This window comes from Anser anser, assembly GCF_964211835.1.
Source record: "Anser anser genome assembly, chromosome: 26".
NCBI classification, from domain to species: Eukaryota; Metazoa; Chordata; class Aves; order Anseriformes; family Anatidae; genus Anser; species Anser anser.
This window is the reverse complement of record NC_139747.1, coordinates 5,999,321-6,017,600: the sequence shown is the minus strand read 5'-3', so window position 1 is coordinate 6,017,600 and position 18,280 is coordinate 5,999,321. Positions and strand designations below refer to the sequence as shown.

The following is an 18,280-nucleotide window of genomic DNA, read 5'->3' as shown; positions in this document are numbered from 1 at the left end:
CAAGGTTAGTGGATTTTTCCACTGCAAAAATACCTTCTATTGCAAAAACACAACTTTGTTTCTCACAAGGAGAAAAAACAACACGCCTAAAGTCAAAGCCACATGCTAGAAAGAGAGGAGGATGCGCAGCACGGGAAGCTTCCCACAGAAAGGAGCTGCATTTGGGGTAAAAATCTGTCCCTTTTTATGTCATTGAGACATACGAGGGCGTAGGACACCAGCACTTCAGGTAACCAGGAGATGCTGTGCGTTTCGATCCGTCCCCCTGAGACAGCCACTAGGTGACGATGTTTCCAATTTTCTTTCAAGAAACCTTGCTTTCTCAGGCCCAGGTGTCCAGCTGCACACCGAGGACGTCCCTGGCTCCCAGGCGCAGTTCCCAGGCCGAAGGCCGAGCTCCCATCCGAACCCCCGGCCCGGCAGACATTGCTCCTGGCGTTGCGCAGCAGCCATTTCATGTCAGCCTTTGCTCATGGCAGTCAGCTTAGCGCCGTCAGTGCTGCCATCGGGGTGCCCGAGAGCCGTGTGAGGTCAGCAGAGAGTCACTGTCAGCCTTTGACCTCACAAAGGTGGGTGGCCATAAGTGCCCTGAGCGTCCAGCTCGCATGGAGTACTGCTGGTGGCACTCAAGGCATGGAGGTCTTGGTGGTGGAATAGGAGACGCCGATGTCCTGCTGGTGGAACAAGAGACGCTGACGTCCTGCTGGTGGAAGAGGAGACTTCAGGGTTAGAGGTCCTGCTGGTTAGAGGTGCTTAGGAGTGGGCAGCCTCCATCCCGGTGGCCGAGCATCTCCACGGCAGGGAGATGAACTGAAGCTATTAACTGAAGGTATAAATGGCAGGGAAGGGAAACAGGCGTGGGTCATTGTTGTCTGACAGCTTCATCAGCTGCCTGCGTTAATGAATGCGATCCAGGAGTGGACTGCAGTCAGCAAGCACCTCTATAGTCGGGGTGTGAAGATGATGAGGCCTTAGTGGGCTGGCACTTTAACCTTCAAAAGAGCCCCTTGTAGTCACGCAAGCAGTCCCTTGCTCTTGATCGTAGCTGCTCCTGTTTTCTCACTGTCCACCATTCCAGCTGGACTGGGGAAAACAAGTCTGTTTTAACTTCCCCACTAGCGTAGAAGGCACAGGCTGTGACAGAAGACATGCAGGAGTCTTCACATCATCTAGGGCTGCCCGGCTTTGATAAGCCATTCCCATTACTTGCTGGGAAGAAATCACCTTGTGTGGACACAGTTCAGTCAAAATTAAACTGCTTGTTGTGATACAGCCTAGTTACATTAAATACAAAAGATATACTAGACCACTATAATTGCACCCACATTGCAGGTGGTACAAATACAAGTATTTTGCCTTGAACAAACGCCCACTATCAAGACTAAGTGATAACATTTATGTTCCAGGCCTTAAGACCTTTGTGAGCTCCATGGAGAGACATTCAGTCACGGAAACCCTTAATGCCAGTGTGGTAGCTGTAGATTATTTTCGGGCAACCTCTGGGAAGGTCCCTAGAGCTCCAAGCTATAAACTAAGAAAACATTGCTTCCAGCAGCCTTAAATGCATTATCAAACCTAAATCTCATCTAATGGATTTAATGAATGTTTACTTCAATTAGCATACGTACTGTCCTGAAGAGGAAATTAATAGCTTTTTTTTTTTTTTAATTCCCCTTAAATAGTATCTGCCCCTATAAGGCTTTACCTTACTTAGCCGCTTTGTAACTTGGCTATACCCCAGTTCCAGGGAAAAGAAACAGATCATAGAAAAGATAGTCATAGACTGCCCAGCTAAGGGGGACTTCTAAAACATACATTGCCCTTTAGGGAATGAAGATAGAAACTCACTGGCTGATGCAAAGCTTAGAGTGGAGAAAGAACGATTTAGTGCTTTACAGCAGCAAGAGTAGAGCTGCTCCACGAGAGAAAACAAGGTAGAATAAAGGATGATGGCTGCACTATAGGTAAGCACACAAACAGGACCCAATCCTACAGCACCTACACAACAACGGCAGCAACCAGCTTCATCAACCACCCAGTGATCATCAGAGAAAGCAAGACCAAGCAGACATCCTGAGAGACAGCCCTACTTATAACATGAGCCCAAAGCTCACCCTGCAAAGTTGAAAGAGAGACCCAGAGCCATGACTACCCACAACCACCTCAAAAGAATGAGCCTCCTAGGCCTGTGCTGAAATGGAGGTCATAGTTGATGAGCAAAAGGTGTTGGGTAGAGGGCCAGGTAAGATTGGCTGGGGCAATGAAGGCCTGAGGACACTCAGGACCCTGACTCTTGAAACCCAGCAGGTAAACCCCTTTTCAGCGAGAGCTTAATCTGCAACTTTGTCTTGATGTAATGATACCTGTTCTAATCAATAGCATTTATTTGTAGTGCAGAGTCACACTCCTTGAGAAACATAGCTCTTTTTTGACCTGGTGGTCAATTGTATTGATTGATGTAAGCAGTATCAATCCACACTATGTATAGTATTGCACCAAACATGCATGAGCCTTGAGATGTCAATTAGTTTAATTATTTCCATGTGTTCCTACTTTATATAGGCCATTACTGCTATTAACAGTGGTGGAAGATGTTGATGTCTAGTGGTAGGAAGTATAACTGTCACTAGCCTTGGTGAATATATCTTGCAGTAGTAAGCAGGAGCATAAAAAACAAACAAACAAACAAACTTCTCAAAGAGGTAATGTATAGATGTAATCTCCAAAGTCTTCCTTCTCACCTTTTTTGTTCTTCTAGAGAACTCTGACCTTAGCCAACTACCTAGATGATTCTTGAGAGTTGACCTTTTCCTGGGGATGGTAAATAAAAGTTGGCTTAATAAATAAATAATGCTTGGTCATCCTGGCAGTGTTTGTGGACCACTAAAGAAAACCTTTGGATTCTAGAAAATACAGACAAAAAGACAGAAAGAGACAGATAGAAGAGTGGGTCTGATACTTTTTAACTGGTGGGAATCTCAACAGAAAGGTTTTGTAGTAAATGTGAGAAAGTCATAGAATGGGAAAATTTAGTTATTATGCATTGATTAGGAAAAAAAAAAAAGTCCATTACCTTGTAAATCTTTTCTTTCTGCCTCTCTTCATGCAGACCTGAGTTTGCCAAAAGCCTCTTGCTGTGAGCTTTGCTGTATGCAGCAAAATTGCCACTCAGAGGCATTACACGAGCATATAACATAGGAGAACCCCATAACTTAAGCATTAAGGCAAGAAGAAAGGTGAAATTATTAAAAATCATTACCTTCTGTAAATTGCTACTTGTCTTTTTGTCATATGCCACTGCTGTAAACCAAAATAACGTAGATTTCAGTGAGGTTTACAACTCTGGTGGGGATTGTTGTATATAACTAAGCACATAAACATGAGCATGCTTTCCTGCCTTGTTGTCATTTCTAGAGATATCCAGAAGAGGTCAATGTTCCCTAGCTTTCAGGTTACTCACATGAAACGTTTTCAAACGTATGTTTTTATTTAGAAAATGCTGAGCTGCCTGGAAAGTTTCATCAGAAAGGAAGCAGCAGTATTAATGTGCTTCTTCCTGGGGATTTGAATGCATTTTGTTAGCAGTATAAGGGGAACCAGGGATCAGAGAGACAATATGCAGGCAAATAACTGCTGACCACATCATCAGGACTCAAATATTTCAAAACCAACGTTATGGGATATTAGCTAAATTTTGGTTTTAGAATTGACAGTATTAGGCTGAGATTGTTTTCTGCAGACAGTAGAGCAAAGCTATGAGGACACTGGAGTAGCTCCAGGCATACACAGGAGAAGTGCTAGACCACATCTCTGCTGGCAATCAGTGATTAGCTTTTCAACTTAAAGCTTTCGAGCACAGCTCTCTCTGATCCCTATGAAGGTCACTGGAATTGCAGCAGTGCAGCTGAGCCTCCTGATTTCTGGAGTAAAGAATGTTATCAGCATCTGCAACTGAGGATTGCCTTCTACTGTACTCTTGCTCCCAAACGGTCAGCAAGGTTGGTGTGCCTGTGAGAACATCAGGGCCCCATAGTCAGCAGTGCATCTGCAGGCTTTTTGCATGGCAGTAGGTTTTATCTTGAAATGACATTTCCCTATGCTATTCAGAAATGTCCACTTGGGGTGGGGGTGGGGGGTAATTTTTTAGTTCTGCAGAGTTCCCAGAAATCACTAATTGTAACAGTCATTTTGCATTGGATATTTTACTTCAGTCTTAATAGATGTCTGGGAATGTTTCACAGGTTAGAGTAATTCAAAAAAATCATATTAATCATATTTCATCTGAAGGAAAGGGCAAGTGAATCTTCTGTATTGACCACTGGCAACTCATCAAATAGCTTCAAATCACAGCCGAACATAGTTTAATGAAGATTAAAGCCTATTAAATAAAAAAGGACTGTTTTCATACTTGTGTTAGCCGACTGGCTGAAATGACTGCAGTTCCAACCATGTGGGCCTAGAGCATCTTTTAAATGACACCTGGGAATCATGTATAGATAGGAGGCACTAGACAGCACCCTACAAACTATGGGTGAATGACAATAGTCAAGGAAGCCTTTGGGGTCTGTAGTCAGCTTGTAGAGCATTGCACACAAGAACACCTGAAAGTAAAGATGACAGGAGAGGTGTAGAATTAACCACAATGAAGAGGCATGTTGGCTCAGCAGAGAAGCAACTGTATAGTGATGCATTTTTAGATCTGTGCATCAGACATGCTAAATACTATCACCAGCAATTTTCCTTGCTTATTTTGATGGCCACTTGCACAATAATAGCATCTTAAAAATCTTCATACACTGTGGGGAAAACAATTTGGTCCATTTACAACATGTAGATCCAGTCTTGTCACTGCTTCTGGAGGCTTGTGCCCAAAGGTCTGCTCATTCATGCAAGGTAGCAATGCAGGAAAAAGGACTGTGCAAAGCCTGTAATTATTCTCACATGCATATTGCTTCCCAACATATTCTCCAGGGTCTTTCAGTTATGCAGTTGTTTCCATTAAGCTCTCTTATTTAAAACAAAATACAGGGTAAACATTTTGCCCTTCCACAGTAACCAGCACCTGCCTAGCCTATCCCCTTGGGACAGGAGCTTGTCAGCAGGATGGCTGTAGTTATTACCATAATACAGGAAATAAGTGTCATTAGGAAAATGCAAATGTGTTTTGGTTTCCTTTTCCGTCCCACACCTTTTGCCCCAGCCAGAGGGGAGGAATGAGAGCCTTGCTTTCACAAAAACATTCTTTTCACAGCCACGTGTTCCTCAGGTTTTTGTATTCCATGTTGCAGGCTGGTAAAAGCAGTTTTTGCTATTTTCATATTTCCCTTGGACGTTTGAAATCCCAGCTCTGGCCTTTCTAGCTAACACATGAAAAGCAGAGGAGATGGCTGCTGCAGATGCCATAGGCTGCAAAACCTACACCTCTCTTGATTTCTGAGAGAAAGAACCCAAACTATGCTTACAGAAAGCTTCACAAGATTCAAGCTAAACTCGCCATTTTCTGAAGCCTTACTCAAGGTTTTGGGGTCTTCAGAACAGCTGCTTTGCTGCTTATGAACATTTTGCTGCAAGCCTGTAAACTGTTCAAGGTGCTGGAGCAGGAAGGGGGAGAAAGGTGTAATCTAACACTAAATCCAAAGCCAAGTCCTAAAGCGTGCATGTTGACCAGCTAAAGCCAGCAAGTTTTGGGTGCATGCAAGGTGTTTTGCACTGTGTCCTGAAAGGAACCCAGAACCCTGCGAGGAATAGGGTCTCTGTCAAACTCCCAGACTGAGAGGAAAGGAGGGACTGGGCAAACACCTGGTATGGGCAAAGTGCTGAAGCAGCTTCAAGTCAGGCTTCACAAAATCAACCACTGAGTTTAAAACCTTGGCTAAGCTTTGAGCTTTCTGTGTACAGATGAAGCATCCCTTTTTTTCTTTCTTCCTTCCTTCCTTTCTTTCTTTGGAAAATCTTTGTTCCCAGGCAGGTTACAGTCTGGGGCAAGGGATATGTTTTTTATTTTAACATTCTATTTAAGGTTTGCCAATTAGGTGCTAGCAGGGCCTGCACGAAGACCAGCCTTGCGCTTTAGGAGACGTGCCAGCAGGAAGCTTGTGTTATTCTGACATTAAGATGTCGAGTTTAAGCGCAGTATTTCGAAAATAAATGTAAATAGCGGCGAGTAACCGGCAGACCCGCCAAACCCTTGGCGGCTCCCTCACGGACCCACCAAACCATGACAACCTCCCCCCCAGCCAGAGCCTGTCGGGAGTTGTAGTCCCCGCCGCGGCGGGCAGGGACGACGAGGCTCCCGCCGGAACTACGACTCCCAGGATGCCGTGCGGCGGCGCGGGCCGCGGCCATTACAGCTCCCCCCTCCTCGGCCGAAGGGCCCCTCGCCCTGCGCCGCGCTGCGGGGCCGGGGGCGGAGGCCGCGCTGTCGGGCGGCGGGGCCGTGCCGGGCCGCGTCGAGCCGGGCCGTGCCGGGCCGTGCCGGGCCGTGCCGGGCCGTGCCGGGCCGCGCTCACCGTGCTGGCGGGGGCGGTGCTCCCGCCGGCGGCCGGCACTTCCTGTGACGGCCCATTTCCTGCGCGGATGGGGCCGGCGGGGGGCGGTGGCGGCGGCGGGCTCGGTCCGTGACGGGCTCGGTGGCCGCCGGGAGCTCCGTCAGGCAGCGATGCGGGTCCCGGGCCCTGCCGGCAGGCGGCCCCCGCCGTGAGCCGCCCCGCGGGGAGCCGCTGGGGCTAGCGGCAGGCCGGCCGGCCGGCGCTGCGGGGTGCATGGGGGCGCCCCCCGCCCGCAGAGAGGTACCGCGGGGGGGGCCCGGGCAGCCGGGGGCGGCGGGCAGGGCCGGGCCGGGCCGTGCCGCGGGGTTAACGCCCGTGTCCCGCCCCCCCACCCCCTGGTTTTGCAGGTGTGACTCCTCCGGAGGACGGCGCTCGGCCCCGCAAGGCCAGCGGCCCGCGGAGCCCCTCGGCCGGGCTCCAGGAGCCAAAAAAAAAAAAAAAAAAAAGAAGGAGGGGGCGCGGGCCCCTGAGGAGAGCATCACCCCCCTTCCCAGGCGGCTGCTGCCTCCTGAGAGATGAAGAAGTTTTTCGACTCGCGTCGGGAGCAGGGTGCCTCTGGCCCCGGGTCGGGCACCAGCGGCGGCGGCGGCGGCAGCGGAGGCCCCGGCAGCGGGTACATCGGCAGGGTGTTCAGCATCGGCCGCCACCAGGTGACGGTGGACGAGGTGCTGGCCGAAGGTAGGAGCCCGGTGCCCTCTGCCGAGCGCCCTGCCGCGGCTTCTCGGCCCTCCCTCTCTGCCTCGCAGAGCCGGGAAGGCTTCGGCCTTTCCCGGCACCCCACCTCCCCCTCTGTCCCCGTCTCCCCTCGTATTTCCTTGTCCTTGACAGGCGTGCGGGCCGGGGGCATCCGCAGCTGACGTTTCTGGTCCTCCCATGCATGAGTCCTGTGTGCGTTTGCTGGATTTGGTTTAGTTGTTTTTGCGGTTTTTTTGTGTTTTTTTTTTTTTTAATGCTTTAGGAACTGCAGGGACTTCAGGAGTCAACGGTTTCCCACCTTGAAACTGGGAGGCTTTTTTTCCCCCCCCCCAAGTCATATGCTTTGGTGGAGGACAAGGTACTGTAAATAAAGCGGTGGTCTTCCCTCTTACTTTCTTCACCCAAGGCCCTTCATGCCTGCCTTGAGCAGATAGGAAGAATACCCTGGAGTAAATTTCTTGTATATATTTGGCAAGCACATATGTTGAGTAGAGCTAGCTGTGATCTGGGATGAGGGATTGCTGTTTGTGGGGGTTTCTGTGGGGGAAATGGTAATCCCAACTGCATTAAAAAAAAAAAAAGTACAGAACTGAGGACAAACTGGATTATAAAACTCTTACGTGTACAATCCTTGCTGTGCAGCAAGCTGGTGGTATTATTAATATTTGTTGATTTGTAATCAGCGCTGCTGCTTTAACTGTCATTTTACATTTAATTTGTTTGAACTATAGGGAATCTTATTAATGTCTCTGGCTGGTAACCTTAGCCTCGACCTTCAGAAAAATGTTGGCCTCCATAGACCTGCTCCTGGTCCATCTATTGCACAGCATCCTTTGCAATTTCAGTCAAAACCACTGTTTTGTTTTGATCTTGTAATTGTGAAGGAGAGGGTAGCTGCTCTATGAGAGCTGAGTGGGAGGACCTGCGTTGGCTTTTACAGAAAGAACCCTAAAATGGAAAAGGAACTCTATGTATGCTGTATGTGTTCAGGTTTGTGAAAAAGTCACCTCGGTGTAAAAGAAAATAGATCTCTAACTGGCTTTCAGATAGGTTTTGGTGCATGCTGAGCTGAGGGGGGCACCAAAACCAGCCCTTCAACGAATAATTATAGTGATTATTTTTTTTCCTGACTTGAAATTTGCAATATGGATTTACTTTGGCTGATACTTGTAAGGCCTTTTTGGCCCTAGGAGTTTAGGAGCTGGACAAGCTAAACCTGAGATGCTCTCAGGCTGTGTTTTTTTGTTTGTTTGTTTGTTTGTTTGTTTTTAAGTCAGTCTGGCCTCATCCTGGTAACATGGGAAAGCGGAGACTTTTTTTTTTTTTTGCTGATGAATAATCTGTTGGCAGGTTCTGCCCTGGTGCTGACGGCACCAGGAGGTGCGCCTGTGTGTCACCGGGCTCTCTCCTGCCTGTCACGCCCAAGCCACAGCCAGCAGAGGTGCAGGAGGGGCAGCACAGATTGTGTGGGCAAAGGGCTGCAGTGGAGACGTGCCTGCCCTCCGTGCCTGTGAGGGCTTCTCCCTGTGACTCCTGTGTCCCTGCCTGGCCTCTGGGACAGAGCATGGCCTAGCATTGGCTACAGCGACTAGATCTGCTTGTGCACACCGAACGAGGAGCAGCAGTCCTGTAAAATGGATGTTAGGTTCTCCTTTCCTGACCATGCTATAAGGCAAAAGACTTTGTGAAGTGCGCTAAGCAGTTATTTTCCTCGCAGTGAGACTCCTGGTACAGGCAGTCCAAAATCCCTCTGAGTGGTGAATGAAGTCTCCAAGGAGACAAGAGCAAGGTGCCTGGTAGGTTTGCAGGTTGTCACCTTTTGAAGGAAACAGAGCACTTCAGGTAACCAAGAGATGCTGTGCGTTTCGATCCGTCCCCCTGAGACAGCCACTAGGTGACGATGTTTCCAATTTTCTTTCAAGAAACCTTGCTTTCTCAGGCCCAGGTGTCCAGCTGCACATCGAGGACGTCCCTGGCTCCCAGGCGCCGTTCCCAGGCCGAAGGCCGAGCTCCCATCCGAACCCCCGGCCCGGCAGACATTGCTCCTGGCGTTGCGCAGCAGCCATTTCATGTCAGCCTTTGCTCATGGCAGTCAGCTTAGCGCCGTCAGTGCTGCCATCGGGGTGCCCGAGAGCCGTGTGAGGTCAGCAGAGAGTCACTGTCAGCCTTTGACCTCACAAAGGTGGGTGGCCATAAGTGCCCTGAGCGTCCAGCTCGCATGGAGTACTGCTGGTGGCACTCAAGGCATGGAGGTCTTGGTGGTGGAATAGGAGACGCCGATGTCCTGCTGGTGGAACAAGAGACGCTGATGTCCTGCTGGTGGAAGAGGAGACTTCAGGGTTAGAGGTCCTGCTGGTTAGAGGTGCTTAGGAGTGGGCAGCCTCCATCCCGGTGGCCGAGCATCTCCACGGCAGGGAGGCCGCGGGCAGCACGAGCCAGCCGCCCCGCGGGCTGACAGCAGAGGCCCCCGGGGATGAGACGTGCCCCACCTGCCTGGGCCTGCTGGCCGAGGCAGCACCTGAGTCCTGCGGGCACAGCTACTGCTGCGGAGAGCTTGAACCTCTTGTAAGTTTAGTCTTGACAAAGAAAACCCATCCTAAGTGCATTTGCCTTGCAGGCATTGGTAAGTTGGCCCTCCTGATGGATTTTCACTGCCACAGTAGTGCCTCTAATAATGCTACTGTTAATTAGTGCTCTACCCTTCCGATCTTTTACTAAGGTAGCTAGAGAGAAGTGCAGACACCTGTTTATTTCCTGGTAATACCTGCAAGAACAATCTATCTACATCTTCGCCAGATTCATCATAGCGCTCTTGGTACTGCTGATCTGTGTTGCCCTGGAATAAAGTGCAATCGTTAGCACGCCAAGTGTCCATGCCCTTGAATCTACCAGAATCGTGCAAATCCCTGTTGTGATCTCTCTCTAGCTGTGGGCTGGCTAAGCTGTCTTTTGGATGGTGAAAATGGGAAATCGTGGGGATGGGAAATGATGAGTGGGATGAGAAATGATTGCTGGGATGGGAAGACTTCCTTGGGCTGGAAAGCCATGGGGCTAGGAAATGAAAGAGACGGGAAAGCTTCCTTGGGAAGGAAAAGCATTGGGATGAGATACCTTCCTTGGGGAGGAAGGCATCCTTAAGGAAAGGCATTGGGATGGGAAATCTTCCTTGGGGAGGAAATCCTTGGAAAGGAAAAGCATTGGGGTAGGGAAATCTCTCTTGGGATGGGAAATTATTGGGATGGGAAATCTTGAATGGGGTGGGTAAGATTCATTGGGGTAGGAAATAGTTGGAAAAGAAATCCAAGGGATGGGAAGTCTTTGGGATGAGATCTCATGGGATTAAGAAACGCTTCGTGCTGATGGGAAATAGTTTGCATGGGAATCTGTTGGGCTGTGAAACTGTCGGGATGGGAAATCGCCGGGAGGATGAAAAGTCTTGGGATGGAAAAGTCTTGGGATGGAAAATCCTTGGGAGGGAAAGTGTTGGAGTGCGAAACCCCCCTGGGCCTGGCAAATGAGGACTGGGACGGGAAAGGCTCATGGGGATGGAAACTGATAGCGCTGGGAAGCCTGCTTGGGTAGAGAAACTGCAGTCCTCACCAAGATGGCGGTGAGGGGCTGGTCAGCCGTTGGGGCGGAGCCCCCGTTGCCCGGGTTCCCCAACGAACCGCCCCACTCTCCAGCGACCATGGCAGGTACAGCAGCGGGCTCCCGCTCCTCCCGGGGCTGCGGCCCTGCCGGCGAGCCCAGCGCCCGAGAGCTCAGCCCAGCGCCCTTTTTCCTCACAGAGAGATTCCCCAGACGGCTGCCGCCGGTGCCGCAGACGCCCAACTCCCCCTTCGTTGTCCCAGCTGAGCCGCCAACGGTGGCTGCCTGGCTGCTGCCCTCCTTCCCCGGAGCGATGGCGGTGCCCTTGCAGCCCCCCCAGGTACCCACCCTCTCCTACGCGCTGCCCCAGGCCACCGTCTGGCACGTGGTGCCGGAGGTCCAGGGGCAGGTGCTGCAGCTCCCACCCGTGGCGCAGCTGCCACCTGGGGGGCACCTCCCACCCGAGGGGCACCACCTGCAGGTGGTGCAGCTCCCCCCTGTGGGGCATATCCTGCAGGTGGTGCAGCTCCCCCCCGTGGGGCATAACCTGCAGGTGGTGCAGCTCCCCCCCGTGGGGCATAACCTGCAGCCGGTGCAGCTCCCCCCCGTGGGGCATAACCTGCAGGTGGTGCAGCTCCCCCCCGTGGGGCAGCTCCCCCACACCGCTCTTCCCTGTGCCCCTGTCTGCCAGTGCGGACAGCCCATGGTGACGGGGACACTGGTGCCCCACCATGCGCTGGGGCTGGGGCCCAGGGCCGTGCTCCACGGGGAGCCCCTGCACCCCGCAGGCACCTGCCTGTTGCAGGCCCCCGCCCACCGCAGGCCCCCGCCACCCCTCGTCCCGGGGCCTCGGCTCCGGGGGCAGGCGCTCCCCACGCCCCGCACCGTGACCAGCAGCCAGGGGCAGCTGCCGGAGCCCTGCGACCACGCCGTGGGGCTCAGCGAGGACCAGGGGCCCCCGCTGCCTGACCCCACTCCCCCCGAGCCTTTCCTGGCTCCATCGACCCGCAGCACCCAGACGGCGACGCCCGACGGTGAGTTTGGCGCTGGCACAGCCGCCCGGTTGTCGCCCCACACCCATGAGCCATGGGAAAGCTGACATCGCCCGTCTTGGGGGATTTTCTTGCTTCGTCCTCAGCGGCGACAGCCCCGCAGGTGCCTGAGGAGCCCCCGCAGCTGCCCGAGCTGGGCCCTGATGCCTTCGCCGAGGCCTTTCCAGAGCTGGCAGGGGACAGCCAGCTGCTGCAGCACCTGCAGGACCAGCTCCTGGCCGACCTGGACATCCCCGGCACGGAGGAGCTGTTCAGCTGGCTCGAGGCCTTGGAGCCCCAGGACGCCTTCCCCGATTCGCCCAGCAGTCCTGCCCTCAGCCGCCTCCTCTCCCAGCTGCCCGACCTCTCCGAGGACATCGAGGAGCCGAGCACGCAGGGACTGGAAGCCACAGGAGCCCTCGGTGAGGTACCCACAACCCCTGGGGTGTACCCCGAGAAGGTTGGGGGTGGGCTGTTGGTGCAGTCCCCTGTTGTGCTGGCATTGAGCCCCCCGCTCAGCCCTGCAGCCAGTCCCCTGCCCGGTGCCCTTAGTAGACCCCTACCCAGTCCACCCCTGAGTCCCCCCAGGAGGTCCCCTGACACCCAGGTCCTCAGTTCCCCTAGTAGACCCCTGCCCAAACCCCCCCTGAGTCCCCCCAAGAGGTCCCCTGACACCCAAGTCCTCAGTGAGCAGAGGACACCCCTGCCCAAATGCCCCCTGGGTCCCCTCAAGAGCCCCCTGGCTGCCCCTGCGTCCACCGGCACCAAGCGGGGGGCCAAGCGCCGCGCGCCCACCAGCACCCCCGGGACAGCGGAGAGCTCCCAGCCCAAGAGGCCAGCAACAGAGAAACCCCCCGGCAAGGACAGGAAGATGCTGCTGGGCCAGGGTCTCCAAGGCCCCGAGACGCCTTGCCAGGGACGCCGTGCCAGGGACGCCAGGATGTCCAAGGCCCCAGGACGCCGTGGCAGCAGCAGGAAAGACGGCAGCGGCAGACAGCAGCCAGCGACCAACAACAGCCGGGCGCCCAGCAAGAGAGCCCGAAGCCCGGGGGCTGCTGGGGGGCAAGGAGCAGCGTCGCCGCCTCCCCGCAGAGCGCGGCTGCTGCCGGAGACTCCGAGCGCGGAGCCCGGTGCCGTGCGGCCCCAGGACAGCCTCTGTCCCCAAGGCGTCAGGGCCAAGACGCTGCAGCGCCAGCGCCGGGGCACAAAGACCCCCAGCGAGACTTTGCAGCCGCTGGGGGTCAGGGCGAAGGCGCTGGGGCCAGGGCGCCAGCTGCCCTGCGTGCAGCCGCAGCCCACCTCCAGCAGCCCCAGCACGATGCCCAGCGCCGCGCAGACAGTGCCAGGCTCCAGCGCTGTGCCCGCTGCCCCCCAATCCCCAGCTGGCGGCAAAGAGAAGGTGGTGCCGGCACCACCAGGCAGCACGGCGTGAACAGGGGACGCTGCCCTAGAGCAGGCGCCCAGAGCGCTGTGCCTGCCAGCCGCGGGGGGCCAAGCGCAGCGGGGGGCTCTGCCCACACAGCCGCGCATGCTGCAGCCCCTGGCACGGCCCCGCGTGGACTACGTGCCCTGCGTGGGGCCCTGGGCAGGCGGTGACGCGGCGCCCACGCCGCTGGAGGAGCAGGAGGAGCCGGTGCCCATCACGCTGCAGCAGCGTCCCGAGCGGGAGCGCCTGAAGCAGCTGGCCCAGGAGGAGCGGCAGCGGGCGGCCCACCAGATGAAGATCGGCCCTGTGCAATTCTTCGCGCAGCAGCAGAAAGACGGGGCCATAGCCAAGTATGCCGGCTACCCGTGACCCTGCGCTCCTCGACGGCCCCTGCAGCACCCAGTGGTGCTGAGCTCAGCACGCAGGCACAGAGACCTCTGCAGGCACCTGCTCCAGCTTGAGCCGCACTCTTCAGCCCTTTCCCCTCTCGCTTGCCCTTACCCTTCTTTAGTGCTGTAGCTAGTCAGTGTTTCTCACTGTCAGGGATGGGCAACGGGGGGGGATGGGAGATGGGGGGGGTCACGAATGAGTGTTGGGAGTGTTGCGATGGAAGCTGTTGGGATGGGCAATACCTGGCATGGGCAAGTTTGGGCATGGGAACTGCTTGTTGGGACACAAAATGGCAGGGATTGAAAGCTTATTTCTTCCTTTCTGGTCCTTTCTCTGCTTTATAGCCTTTTTTCTTAAATTCCTCTAGTGTAGGTGTTCACTCAGCAACGCCTCTGCCTGCAGTTGTTCTGGCAGTGGGATGCCGAGGGGATTTAATGCAGCCCGCTCCCGTTGCCCATGCTCAGTCCGTGAATGGATGTGGGCATGGCCAGCACGGACGGGAGAAAATGGGTGGGTGGATGGATGGATGGATGGATGGATGGATGGATGGATGGGAGTTGGGAACTGAGCCTTGGGATCAGCAATGGGAGGTTGCTGGGATAGGAAATGATCAGTGGGATGGGAAGTCATGACGGTGATGGGGATTCGTTAGTGTGAAATGATGGGAAATTGCTAGGTGATTTTGTGATATTGTGATCATGGTGGATTTTTTATGATATTTTGTGATGTTGTGATCATGGTGGTGATAGGAGAGCATTAGGCTGGGAAAAAATTGTTTACATTAATAAATTTTATTGATTGTCTTTTTAATGTATTGTATGATTTGTATTATTATTTTCTATTCCTTTATTATTAAACTCTTTATCAATGCCTATGAGCTTTTATTTTCCTTCCGATTCTCTGCACGTTCACTCAGGATGGGGGGACGTGAGCGAACAGATGTGTGGTGCTGAGCGGCCTGCTGGGTTACACCACAACAGACTTTTTGGCAGCCAAGCTGGGGCACAAAGGGTTGAGCTAACGTCACATCTGACCGGAATGTTTTAAAAGAGTGTTTCTTATAAGCTTTCTCTGAGATTGATAGTTGCTGGTCACAATGTTGATATTTTGTCCTTTCTGGTGTTGTTTTTCCGTGCTTTTTAGGTGCTTTTTCTTAATCCCTTTCTTGTTGTTTATGATCCCTGGGGGCTGGCCTATGTTTGTTGATGGTTTTGCCCACTTGCAGGTAGCACGTGCTCCTCTTGCACCGACGGTGAACTTAACCCAGTATTTGTCCCCGAATGACAACCTCTGTGGTTAGACAAGGAGTTAAAAATTCCAGCCAGCGATCAGCCCTGAGGCAGGATGGCTACAGGTGGCAAGGGCTGGGGGGGGATGTGGGCCGGTTTTTATCACGATTGCCACCTCCGATGGCTTTGGAATTCAGCCCTGAACAAATGCGGTATCCTACGGCGCTGCTAAAAGGTTTTAGAAAGGTGTGCCCCGATGCTGGCAGTGCCAGAGATTTACAGCTCGCCAAGTTGTCCGAGAAAAGTTTGGATTTGTTACCCGATGCGCAAGAAGCCAATCCAGACACCAGGTCGAGACACAGTTTTCTTTCAGAACTGCGCGAGTCTGGGTACCAGGTGGTTTCCCACAAAGCCAGCACATGGAAAGATTTTCCACGCCACACTTGATACAATCTTTTATCACTACATTTCCATGCTAGTACAATCCCCTAACTTCTCACAGGTTCCAGAATTAGCCTACGGCTGACATGACAAAATGATTCTGCGCATCCTCAGAGGGGAAGGGTCTCCTCTTGGGCTGGGGTCTCTCACTCTAGGGGTGTGATTTTTTGTATTAGAATGAGGGTACTTCGTCTTAGAATAGCTTTCCACTGTTTTCCAGTGGTTTCCAACAAATGGATTAGTATCAAACTCCAGTGCACGTGTGTAGGATTTTCCCTTACAAAAGGGTCTTCTCGAGTAAATAGATTCCTAGTTATTCATCCTTTAGATAGCTCCAACTCCAGGGTCATCTTTGCCCTTGCCTGAAAATACCCATTTGGTATCTGTTCTCATGAAACAAAGTTAACGAAAAACAAACAAACAAACAAACAACACAAAACTAGTTCCTAGCACCAGCGGCTTGTTAGCTGGGTCTGCTCTATGTGTTTTGAAGACTATTCAGTACAATTCAGCACCTTCAAGAGAAATTGTGTGGGTCTATGAAAATGCGTCTTGATCTGATGCAAGCCTGTGACGCACCCTGAAGGCCCTCCAAGCCCTGGGATGGGCTCTGAGGCCCTTCCAAGCCCTGGGATGTTACCCGCAGCCACTCCAACCCCTTTGACGGGCCCTGCGGCCTCTCCAGCCCCGCTGACAGGCCCTGCAGCCACTCCAACCCTCTGACGGACCCTACAGCTGGCTCCGGGGACTGCCCTGTGGCATTCCCAGGCACCGATACACACAAGATGAAAGAATGGATGCACAAGTCATCTCGTTTAGTAAGGGAAGAGAGTCCTACTGAGAAGGGGAAGGAGCAATAGGAAGGCGAAGCAGACTACCCCAGTGGAGGGCCGTCCTAGGGAACAGCAGGCTGAAGACCACCATCTAAAAGCAGCAGTAACCAGGTGATCCCGATCTCTGGGTGAGCTGTGAGACATGCGGAAAGATTTCAGCTGTCCTCCAGGCGAGCACATTGTCACCTTGCTGCTGCCATGCTGGGATAACGGCTCCGGTGTCCGGGCTGTGTCTGTGCTGTGTCTGTGCTCTGTGCTGGGCCTGTGCTCTCTGTGCTCTGTCCGTGCTCTGTCCGTGCTGTGTCCGTGCTGTGTCTGTGCTGTGTCTGGGCTGTGTCTGGGCCGTGTCTGGGCTCTGTCCGTGCTGTGTCTGGGCTCTGTGCTGTGTGTGTGCTCTCTCTGCTCTGTCTGGGCTCCGTCTGTGCTGTGCCTGTGCTGTGTCTGGGCTCTGGCTGGGCTCTGTCCGTGCTGTGTCTGGGCTCTGGCTGGGCTGTGTCTGTGCTCTCTGTGCTGTGTCTGAGCTGTGTCTGGGCTCTGTCCGGGCTGTGTCTGTGCTCTCTGTGCTGTGTACGTGCTCTGGCTGGGCTGTGTCTGGGCTGTGCTCTGTGGTCTGTCTGTATTGGCCTCCTTTCTCCCCAGTTCTTCTCAGAGCCTGTCTTCAGATGAACAGTCTCAGTCCTTTGTCAGCCATCCCGAGACAAGCCACCACCCCCGACGGGACCGCTGAAATCAGAGGGTGCACCTTCCTGTCTGTGGTAGCAAGAACTCTCTGGTAGGCAACAAGATCCGGGACGAGCCCCTAAACCCTGAGAAAAATCTCAGTAATTTTCTTCAGACAGGATCTTCTGTGGAGCTTTTTTATTCGCGATTGCAATGGCGGGCATCCTGCAAGCAGGAGTGCGCAGTAAAAGTTTATCATAACCGTGTATTCCCTATTACCCGACACCTGATTTCTCCCCTGTTTCTTCATTGGCTGAGTACTACGGGTTCACAGCCTACTCGACGCACTACTATACCATATATGTACAATTTTATTTGACCAACCGTTAATTTCTCCTTATCCTTTTATTTTTTCCTTCTTCTCTTGTGACTAGAGGGCCCGTGATCTTTGCTTTTACTGATCTCGCACTGCTCATCCTGTTTTTCTTCGCTATCCTCGTGATTTTGGGACAGTGGGACCTTCCCCTTATCTGCTTAACAGAGTCCCCACTGCTATGCCACACACAATGCCACTTTTGCATATGCAAGGTTAGTGGATTTTTCCACTGCAAAAACACCTTCTATTGCAAAAACACAACTTTGTTTCTCACAAGGAGAAAAAACAACACGCCTAAAGTCGAAGCCACATGCTAGAAAGAGAGGAGGATGCGCAGCACGGGAAGCTTCCCACAGAAAGGAGCTGCATTTGGGGTAAAAATCTGTCCCTTTTTATGTCATTGAGACATACGAGGGCGTAGGACACCAGCACTTCAGGTAACCAAGAGATGCTGTGCGTTTCGATCCGTCCCCCTGAGACAGCCACTAGGTGACGATGTTTCCAATTTTCTTTCAAGAAACCTTGCTTTCTCAGGCCCAGGTGTCCAGCTGCACATCGAGGACGTCCCTGGCTCCCAGGCGCAGTTCCCAGGCCGAAGGCCGAGCTCCCATCCGAACCCCCGGCCCGGCAGACATTGCTCCTGGCGTTGCGCAGCAGCCATTTCATGTCAGCCTTTGCTCATGGCAGTCAGCTTAGCGCCGTCAGTGCTGCCATCGGGGTGCCCGAGAGCCGTGTGAGGTCAGCAGAGAGTCACTGTCAGCCTTTGACCTCACAAAGGTGGGTGGCCATAAGTGCCCTGAGCGTCCAGCTCGCATGGAGTACTGCTGGTGGCACTCAAGGCATGGAGGTCTGCATGGTGCAATGGGAGACGCCGATGTCCTGCTGGTATTTTCACTGCCACAGTAGTGCCTCTAATAATGCTACTGTTAATTAGTGCTCTACCCTTCCGATCTTTTACTAAGGTAGCTAGAGAGAAGTGCAGACGCCTGTTTATTTCCTGGTAATACCTGCAAGAACCATCTATCTACATCTTCGCCAGATTCATCATAGCGCTCTTGGTAC

At 53.1% G+C, this 18,280-nt stretch overlaps 1 long non-coding RNA gene across 4 annotated transcripts; it reads left to right on the top strand.

Annotated features, from left to right (window-relative positions):
* The first annotated feature begins 332 nt into the window (after positions 1 to 332).
* On the top strand, positions 333 to 18,067 carry LOC310886657. Of its 4 annotated transcripts, XR_014575405.1 has the most exons (7): positions 333 to 569; positions 658 to 6,788; positions 6,896 to 7,226; positions 7,377 to 7,602; positions 8,595 to 9,086; positions 9,167 to 9,426; positions 9,515 to 10,117. It is a non-coding gene; the product is annotated as an uncharacterized lncRNA (long non-coding RNA). The 4 variants fall into 4 exon arrangements; XR_014575406.1 differs by having other exon boundaries at positions 336 to 569; positions 7,377 to 9,086; positions 9,184 to 9,426; positions 9,515 to 10,116; XR_014575407.1 differs by having other exon boundaries at positions 336 to 569; positions 7,377 to 9,086; positions 9,515 to 10,116.
* Positions 18,068 to 18,280: the final 213 nt, after the last annotated feature.